The sequence below is a fragment of the Macrobrachium nipponense genome, chromosome 37 (assembly GCF_015104395.2).
Source record: "Macrobrachium nipponense isolate FS-2020 chromosome 37, ASM1510439v2, whole genome shotgun sequence".
NCBI classification, from domain to species: domain Eukaryota; kingdom Metazoa; phylum Arthropoda; class Malacostraca; order Decapoda; family Palaemonidae; genus Macrobrachium; species Macrobrachium nipponense.
This window is the reverse complement of record NC_061097.1, coordinates 46,747,191-46,756,350: the sequence shown is the minus strand read 5'-3', so window position 1 is coordinate 46,756,350 and position 9,160 is coordinate 46,747,191. Positions and strand designations below refer to the sequence as shown.

At 36.7% G+C, this 9,160-nt stretch overlaps 1 protein-coding gene across 2 annotated transcripts in view; it reads left to right on the top strand.

Annotated features, from left to right (window-relative positions):
- The first annotated feature begins 2,458 nt into the window (after nt 1-2,458).
- The window catches only part of LOC135209239 (insulin-like growth factor-binding protein complex acid labile subunit), a 440,028-nt gene continuing 433,326 nt past the window's right edge, over nt 2,459-9,160 (top strand). For both annotated transcript variants that reach the window (XM_064241931.1, XM_064241930.1), the window contains exon 1: nt 2,459-2,854. The gene's annotated coding sequence lies outside the window, so the exon portion shown is untranslated. The remainder of the gene's footprint in view (nt 2,855-9,160) is intronic.

Genomic DNA, 9,160 nt, shown 5'->3' with positions numbered 1-9,160 from the left:
TGATAAGACCTAATTAGAAAGAAGTTGAGAGAATAATCTTGCCAATTTTGGGAAATGTCATCAATAAGATTGCTCAGAAATTATTAGTTTTAATAATTATGCAAATGTCCTGAAAAGAGGAAATAATTGCTGTCGAGCAGCTGACTAGTATAGAATAATAATAATAATTAATAATAATAATAATAATAATAATAATAATAATAATAATAAAACAAAGTTCATTTCAACTTGTTACATTTTGATTTCAAATGATTTTATTTCTATTTTCATAATCAGCGAATTAAAAATCCATTTGTTTTCAGAACGACTTTTATCGGAGAGCTTCAAAAGTCTGTAAATATATCATTAATTGTTGTTCACATAATAATTTACCGATGTATATTTTTCAAGGTCTTTTCACTGTAATAATAATAATTATTCTTGTTACACGAGGTTTTGCCTTGGCAATAATAATAATAATAATAATAATAATAATAATAATAATAATAATAATAATAATAATGGAAGGTGTGATCAACTAAATTAGACGCTAATTTAGTTCGATGGATCGGTCCTGGTTTAATGTCCATCGGCCTATTAAACTGAACATGGCTACCAGCTGGTGTCAGTAACAAGGGCGTGGGGCTCGCAACTGCATCCCTGAAGCCTTGCGGGTTATTAATGATAAAGCCAGGGTAAGGATTTATACTGAATGCTGAGGAATATACTGATAAACAAAGATAAACTGGCAGATATATTAACGTATACAATAATTGGCAGTTGTACGAAAATAATAATAATAATAATAAAATAATAATAATAATAATAATAATAATGCTTGGAACTTTGGCCAGGTCCTCTGGCTTTGGAAACCGATTCTATTTACGCTTGACTCTCAAGCGAATGAAATCTTTCGAACATATTCTTTCGTGTGAATCTTCAATACTTTGCGCTTTCAATTACACAGGTTATACATGCGTAAGACTTATATAACAGAGCATAATTGCTCTTCAAAGAAAGATAGCGGCCTACCAGAGAATTATTGTAAACAAACATAATTAAAAAAAGGGCTTAGGCCTAGGGTTTACATAGCCAAGAGGCTGCTCAGATGTACGGACGTAGGCCGGGTTTTTCCTCACGCTTAGTTTTGCCACTGATCGCACTCTTGAGGGTCTTCCTTCCTCAGGACAGATAATTCCCCCTCCCCCGCCCTGAGGGGAAAGGAGGATTACCAGCTGAGGCATCAAACCGGGGTGGGATCCATTTCACCGCCAATTACCGTTATAGGGCAATCAAGGATATTTAATAATTCGGCGCGAATATTACTGCGTCTGGAGGGAGGATAAGCGCGTCTTCTCCCTCCCTTCTCCCATAACCTCAACGTCGCTCGCCAACCTCTCGGTCTTGGTTTGCCGAAGCTTTCTGCAGTGCAGTATCTCGTCGTCGCTTCGAACCCCACTCTATTACATCCTTAACACAACCTGACCTTTCCCAACCCCACAATCTAGGTTTTTCTAAGCCTTGCTGCATTATCGTGTCACCTCTAACCCCTCCCCACAACCCCCACATCAAAAAACCTCAGCTGTAGACCTCGTTACACCCCCCCCCCCCCACCAACAAAACCTGACCCCTGCCAACCCAACAATCAAGGTTCTCTTGCTGCATTATCGCGTCGCTTCCAGCCAACCACCTAAAAAAAAAAAAAAAAAAAAAAACTCAGCTGTAGACCTCGTTAGCAAACTGACTCTAACTCCTTCCCAACAGCCCCCTCCCAACCACCCCTCAACCACGAACTCCACACCCCCGAAAAAAGAAGAAAAAAAAAAAAACAAAAAACTTTGGCACACACTCGCTATCGTCTCGCTCTCGACACAGTTGGTTTTCAAATTGATCCTGCGTGAATGATTTAGAGCTCGTCGCATCCATAAAGGGTGATATATATATATATATATATATATAATAGATATATAATATATATATATATATATATATATACGGTTCGGAAAGTCGACACTGTATAACTGTGACGAACTGTAATAATAATAAGTCTAATAACAGCTTTTCAGCGATGACTTCACTGGGAGGAAATCTTCCGGGTGGGGGGAGGGGGATAAACAAGGGTGGAAGAGTTCATTTCTTCGCCCCAAAATAAAGAAGAAGAAGAAGCAAAGGTTTATTTCGTTGCCTAAAATAATAGAAGGATAAGAAGAAGAAGAAAGGAAGAAGTCCAAACTGCAACTGTAACTTGCCTTTCAGAAGTCAGTTCACTGGGAGGAAATCTTCCGGGTTGGGGGGAGGAGGAGGAGGGGGGGGGGGTCCATGGTAGCAAGAGTTCATTTATGTGCACAAAATAATAGAAGAAGAAGAAAGGAGGAAGAGGAAATGAGAGATTACTCCTTTGCCCAAAATACAGAAGAGGAAGTGAGAGTTAATTTCTTAGCCCAAAATAAGAGAAGCAGAAGAAAAGAAAAGAGTTTATGTGTGAATCATGACAACCAGCGCGACTAGAAGAGTCGTCTGAGTCGGCCGTCTCCTCAGTTGTTCCCTGACCGTTGTGAGTGAAGGATGTGCAACCCGGACTCTTACCGCCTGCCACCACCTTGCCCCGATGCAAAACTTCTGTTCACCTCTTGATTTTCAGCAATTTCGTGCCCGTAGGAGGTCGAAGCGCGCCTTATATTGTCGTGGGATTATTTTTACGCGCCCTGAAATGTTAATACAGCCGGAATTGGACCGCTGTTGGCGTTTTGAGTGAATTTGGAAACTTTTTTGGGGGGTTTATAGGCAGCAAGAAAAAGTTTGCCTCCAGCGGAAGTTCTTAGGGTTGTCTTGGAGAAGAGGTTAATAATCGGACTTTGTCGTCGTGAATTAACAGGTGAGCTTTGTTTTAGTGTTTTATATCAACTTTTAATTGTGTATCGTTTCTAAATAAGTAGTTTCAGTTATATTCTTCGCTTATTCATCTAATTTCCACGTATGCGTTAGCCGAGACGATTTAGCCAACTTATCAACCGTATTCTTAATTAAGCCTTTTGTATAAATTATTTTTTGTGTTAATTATTCTTGACATTCTTTTAATATTCCTAATCGGGTCGTATTTGAATTTAATGAAGGTTTGGATATAATAGAGTTTAAGGGAAATCTAGATTTAAATCTGCTGTAATGATTTGTTGTTTTCCTGATAAATAATTATTCTCTGTGGCAAGATTAAAAAATGCTGATTTAAACCCATAAAATGTTAGATAATAAGAAACCGTATTAGATAATATTACAAAGGCAAACTTAAGAGTTAACGTAATGTTTTAGAGGCCTATTTTTTTTTCTATCATAGACCTGACATTTAAATTGAACTCCTAATATTATTCCGCTCTTCTAAAATTGTTAATTATGTAGCATTACACTAGAATTGTTTGCATTTAAAATTATCATTATTGTTATTAGCATTATTATTATTTTGGAACTTGCTGTAATTACGTATTTATTTTGGAAAAATTATGTTCTCGTTTCGTAAAATGGTTTCTGCTTAGTATTCAGATCCTGTTTGATATATATATATAATATATATATATATATATATATATATATATATATATATATATATATATCTTTTTTCACAGTAAGATATAAAAATTTTTGTCTTCTTTAAATTTTATTTCTTTGGTATAAGCTATGATTTTATTTTTTATATTTATTAATTAAAATAATTAATTTAGTATTTACATAAACTTTTCTCGTGTAATTATTTATGTTCGATTTTAATTTTTTCTTGATGTCTCTCAGCTGGCATTGAGATATTTAATTTTCTTTCTTTCTGTATTGTGTTCATAATTCGTAACTCACAATTCTTAAGAATCGTTAGAGGATCCACGAAAAACGGCTAAACAGCCAGAGGGCGGTAATGGTTACGTGTATAATACAGGTCATATATAGTACGGGTCAGTGTTAATGAATGAAGAGGGGGGGGGCGCTAGGTCGTCTGACTTAAGGTGGGTCGTTAGGGTTTTGGGTATTGGCCCCGTGGTCGGATAGGAGGAGGATGGAGCCACGTAGGAGGAAACAAAGGACCCCCATTTTGGGGGGGGCGGAAGAGAGAGAGAGGGGGCGGGGGGAGCGGATGGGCAAGAGATCCTTTGTTGTCTGCATGTTGATGACTGGCATGATAACCTCAGTGTTGATGAGGTTGCTGGAATAAATGGTCTGTTTCCGGTACAGTTTTGTACAGGTACGCTGTATATATATATATATATATATATATATATATATATATATATATATATATATTATGTGTGTGACTTTTTTCTCATTTGTAGCGCTTGAATCGAAGGTAAATTCCCATGTACTACACTTAACGAACAATAGGCCTAACTATTTGCTGTACTTGAATTGATGGCTATTAGCAACTCGTGAACCCCATATACGTATGTCAGTCTATGTTTTGCACATGGTTTTGAATATCCTGTGCATAACAATTTCCTGTGTATAGGCCTAGTTTTTCCTCATTCTTTTATTATTATTACTCAGAAGAAGGAACCCTATTCGTATGGAACAAACCCGTAAGGGCCATTGACTTGAAATTCAATCTTCCAAAGAATATGGTGTTCATTAAAACATGCTGAAATATCTGCTAGTAGTCTTGCGTGGAGATTATAGGCCTATGCGGAATCTGACAGACGATCATTTAATGCCGTGAAAGTAAATTAAGATAGGGTTTCTCAAAACTGGAAAGGGAATTGACTCGTAATTGACAGGTCAATTATATGCTGTCAGTCGGGCAGTTTTGTAGATTGCTGCTTTTTTGACGTTCGCCAGGCTCGAGATCAACTTAGGCCTATCGAATGACGAAGTAGGCGAAATCGTTTTGTTTTTCGGGTCCCAGTTAACTTAACGGGTTTTCTCGACTTTTTTTTTTATGTGAAGAGATTTTTAAATATATTATTTTTTCTTTACTGTAAAAAATGTATACTTTTTTCTCCAGTTTTCGTAAACGAAATTGTTAAATGGTTATATGAAACGTTTTGTAATACATGTTCGAACGATGGATAGGCCTATCATGAATGCACACTAGTATGATATTGAACAATGGAATATTTTATCTCATTCCAAAGTTGCTTTGGAAGCTGGTAATTAATCTAACCTTGTGCCTGTAACACTATAGTTACTTATATTTAACCGTCTAACATAGACCAATGCGTTCACAAGGTGTTATGTAGGTCTAATACTTGCATAGATTTGTGTATTTGTTATGTATGCAATGTGCATTCATAGTTCTATCATTAAATGATATCCGTTCATATATTTATCTGAGAATTAAACATTATTATGAATTAAAAATAATGTTCCAAACGTTATTAAGGTTAATTATGGAAATACTTTGAATATAAAAATAAAGTATTTAGTTCTAATATAAGGTAAAAGCTTTCAACTTATAGTAAGCCTCTGAACATAAATATGATAAATGGAGTACCGGTACTTTTTGAAGGTATATATCTCGATTTGAAATTAATTTAAGAAATGCTTTAAGAATTAATTAAACGTTATATCATAGTACTACTCGAAAAGAATACGCGGTGAAATGTTTGAAATAGGGAAATATATTATTATTATTATTATTTTATTATTATTATTATTATTATTATTATTATTATTATTATTAAACGCTGAGCTGATAAATCTATCAGGTAGGATTTTAGGAAGGTATGTCAAAATATATAAGAAAAAATATAACATTAATTTATTTAGCTATTTATTTATTTATTTATTTATGCATATATGTATAATATATATATGTATATATATGTGTTTATTTATTTTGTAGTACAGTAACCATTGAAAAGCCAGATTAGGATTACATTTCGGAAATTGCTATAGGCCTCAATGTTCCTTTTACTACATGAGAAGGCCGATGGCGCGCACCTCTTGATGCCCGCAACTAGCCCAGAGCTGAGTCATGCCCAGGTTGACTTGATAGCCCGCCGTGTAAAAGAAGGAATGCTATAGCTGAGAGACTGTAATAATAATAATAATGATAATAATAAACGTAATCCTAGACGCACATTTTAGAATGTGGAATTCTCTTCCTTTCCTTGTGTTTCCTGAATCTTAAGAGGTAGTTGAATTGATATGTTAATATGATTTAACAATAAAAATACGTCACGATAAATAAGCAAAAAATGTCAGGAATAACAATAATGAGCAGGCGTTTTATAGGTCATCAGTTTAATTTTTTATTCTCTCGTATTTTTAAATTAATTTTTTAAATACTTATATAATTTGAGAGAGAGAGAGAATAAGTATAGACGCATTTGAATTAGTCTCAACATTTTCGCCTATCTTCGAGACGTAAAGTCCTCGCTTTTAGCGTGAAAGCAAATGCGCCTTGTGAAAGTATAGCAATGTCTCGACGCCTGCGTTAGTTGACGATATGTTGTGAGCATGTCGACGGCTGTTGGCGATTACAGGCATCGATTGGCGTGAAGTTTTAAAAGCGGCATGAATATCCTACGCGTTTACGAAGGCCGTAAGTTTAGCGCGGGCGAATTAGTCTCACGCTAATGTGTTCTTGTGCTTGCGCGTGAGCTCTCAAAGTTCTGAGCTTTCATCGGTGAATGATTAGGCCGAAGCCAAGATTTCCTTTATGTTAATACGAGCTTTCGGCGTTGGCGTTGGCGTTGCTGGTATGGTAGGGATTAAATGGAGTTAGGCAGCTTAGTTTAAAAAGTAGGCTTATTCAAATTCTGATCCAAGCACTTGCATTGGTAAATAATTAGGCCTAAGCCAAGATTTCCTGGACGTTTTTATACGAGTCTTGGCGTTGCTGTTGCTGGTGTGGCTGTAGAATTTATAAAGTAAGAAAGGTTTGCATAAATACTTCAGACGTTAGAAGTTAAGACACCACTATCAATTATTTTATGATGGTTTGCGTCAGTTCTTGACGAGAACTCTTTACGATTATTGGCCGGAATGACTCTCATGCCCCCCACCCGTGCCTATAGGCCTAAGTGTCGTAAATCATAAATCTCAAATGTTTATGGAGAGGCTTAGGCCTAATGTTGAAAAGCTTGAATAGTAAGTGTTGCGGTACTCTTGTGTGGCAGGCGGTAAATGATGTATATAAGCCTTTGTTTTGTGCAGAAATTTATTACTAATATATTCGTAATTTCTTTTAGAGTAAACGTGATATATATATATATATATATATATATATATATATATATATATATATATATATATACATGGAATATGTGGCTACTACAATTGCATATATAGATTGTAAGACTAACAATATTCATTTGTAAATGTAAATATGAATTTAGTACCATTGTGAGAAATTAACTGAAGTTTGGCAAACTAAGTGGTCAACTATTTTTTTTATATTAAGTGAACCTTGTAGGCCTATTCTTAGGCTTACAATAAATGAAAATACTTCATATAATTCAAACTTTTCAAACTGCGGTTAATATGCCTGCTTTCCTGTTGGGATTATTGAGCATAATGATTGAGTTTCACCGTAGGCGTATACTCTCTGATGTGTATTTGATATTTTATTAATGCCTGCATTTATGAAAATGGTATCATTGGGTAAATATTCAGAAATGTAAACTTATTATTATTGTTTTTATTATTATTATTCGAACCTCCAATTAATGTGCTGTTATTATTTTATTATTATTATTATTATTTTTTTTTTTTTTGCTCTATCACAGTCCTCCAATTCGACTGGGTGGTATTTATAGTGTGGGGTTCCGGGTTGCATCCTGCCTCCTTAGGAGTCATCACTCTTCTTACTATGTGTGCCGTTTCTAGGATCACACTCTTCTGCATGAGTCCTGGAGCTACTTCAGCCTCTAGTTTTTCTAGATTCCTTTTCAGGGATCTTGGGATCGTGCCTAGTGCTCCTATGATTATGGGTACGATTTCCACTGGCATATCCCATATCCTTCTTATTTCTATTTTCAGATCTTGATACTTATCCAATTTTTCCCTCTCTTTCTCTTCAACTCTGGTGTCCCATGGTATTGCGACATCAATGAGTGATACTTTCTTCTTGACCTTGTCAATCAACGTCACGTCTGGTCTGTTTTGCACGTATCACCCTATCCGTTCTGATACCATAGTCCCAGAGGATCTTTGCCTGATCGTTTTCTATCACTCCCTCAGGTTGGTGCTCGTACCACTTATTACTGCAAGGTAGCTGATGTTTCTTGCACAGGCTCCAGTGGAGGGCTTTTGCTACTGAATCATGCCTCTTTTTGTACTGGTTCTGTGCAAGTGCCGGGCATTCACTTGCTATGTGATTTATTGTTTCACTTTTCGTATTGCACTTCCTACATATGGGAGAGATGTTATTTCCGTCTATCGTACTTTGAACATATCTGGTTCTTAGGGCCTGATCTTGTGCCGCTGTTTATCATTCCTTCAGTTTCCTTCTTTAGCTCTCCCCTCTGTACAGCCATGCCAATTGTCATCGCTGGCTAGTTCTTTAGTCTGTCTCATGTATTGTCCGTGCATTGGTTTGTTGTGCCAGTCCTCTGTTCTTTCTGTCTTTCTCCTGTCTCTGTATATTTTATTATTATTATTATTATTATTATTATTATTATTATTATTATTATTTTAATTTGTTGCGCTGCTGATTTTAAAGGCTGATAATTATACAGTAAGTATGTATGGGTGATACAGCCATGCACTCTTGTAGTGTCTTTTCCTTTGCATAAGTGTTGCTGTATTACAGCCCATGCGCTTGCTTGCGACGTTATATATGACGCTTGCTATTACGTCTCTCTCTCTCTCTCTCTCTCTCTCTCTCTCTCTCTCTCAGAATTTAATTTACAAGGCTGACGATATAACAGAAACCACTGGACTTGACGCAACACACTTCCAATCCCTTCCAAGTGGCAAAGGATTAGCAATTGAGGTGTTATGGAAGAAACATCTGGAGGGCCGTATTTAACAACACCCCCACCCCACCCCCCTCTATGCCCCCAAGGGAGTTGGGGCACCGCCGGTGGTAGGTCATTTGAGTACCTAATCCAGATGGCATTCACACGTTTGGTCAAATGGCGCTATTTGTACTCGCTCGCTCGAAACTGCGAAGTTATGTCGGAGCGAAAAGTCGTTCGGCTTGGGGGGGGTGGGGAGGGGGGGGGGCGGGGGGGGGGGGGGGGGGGGGGGTGGTTAGGGGGGC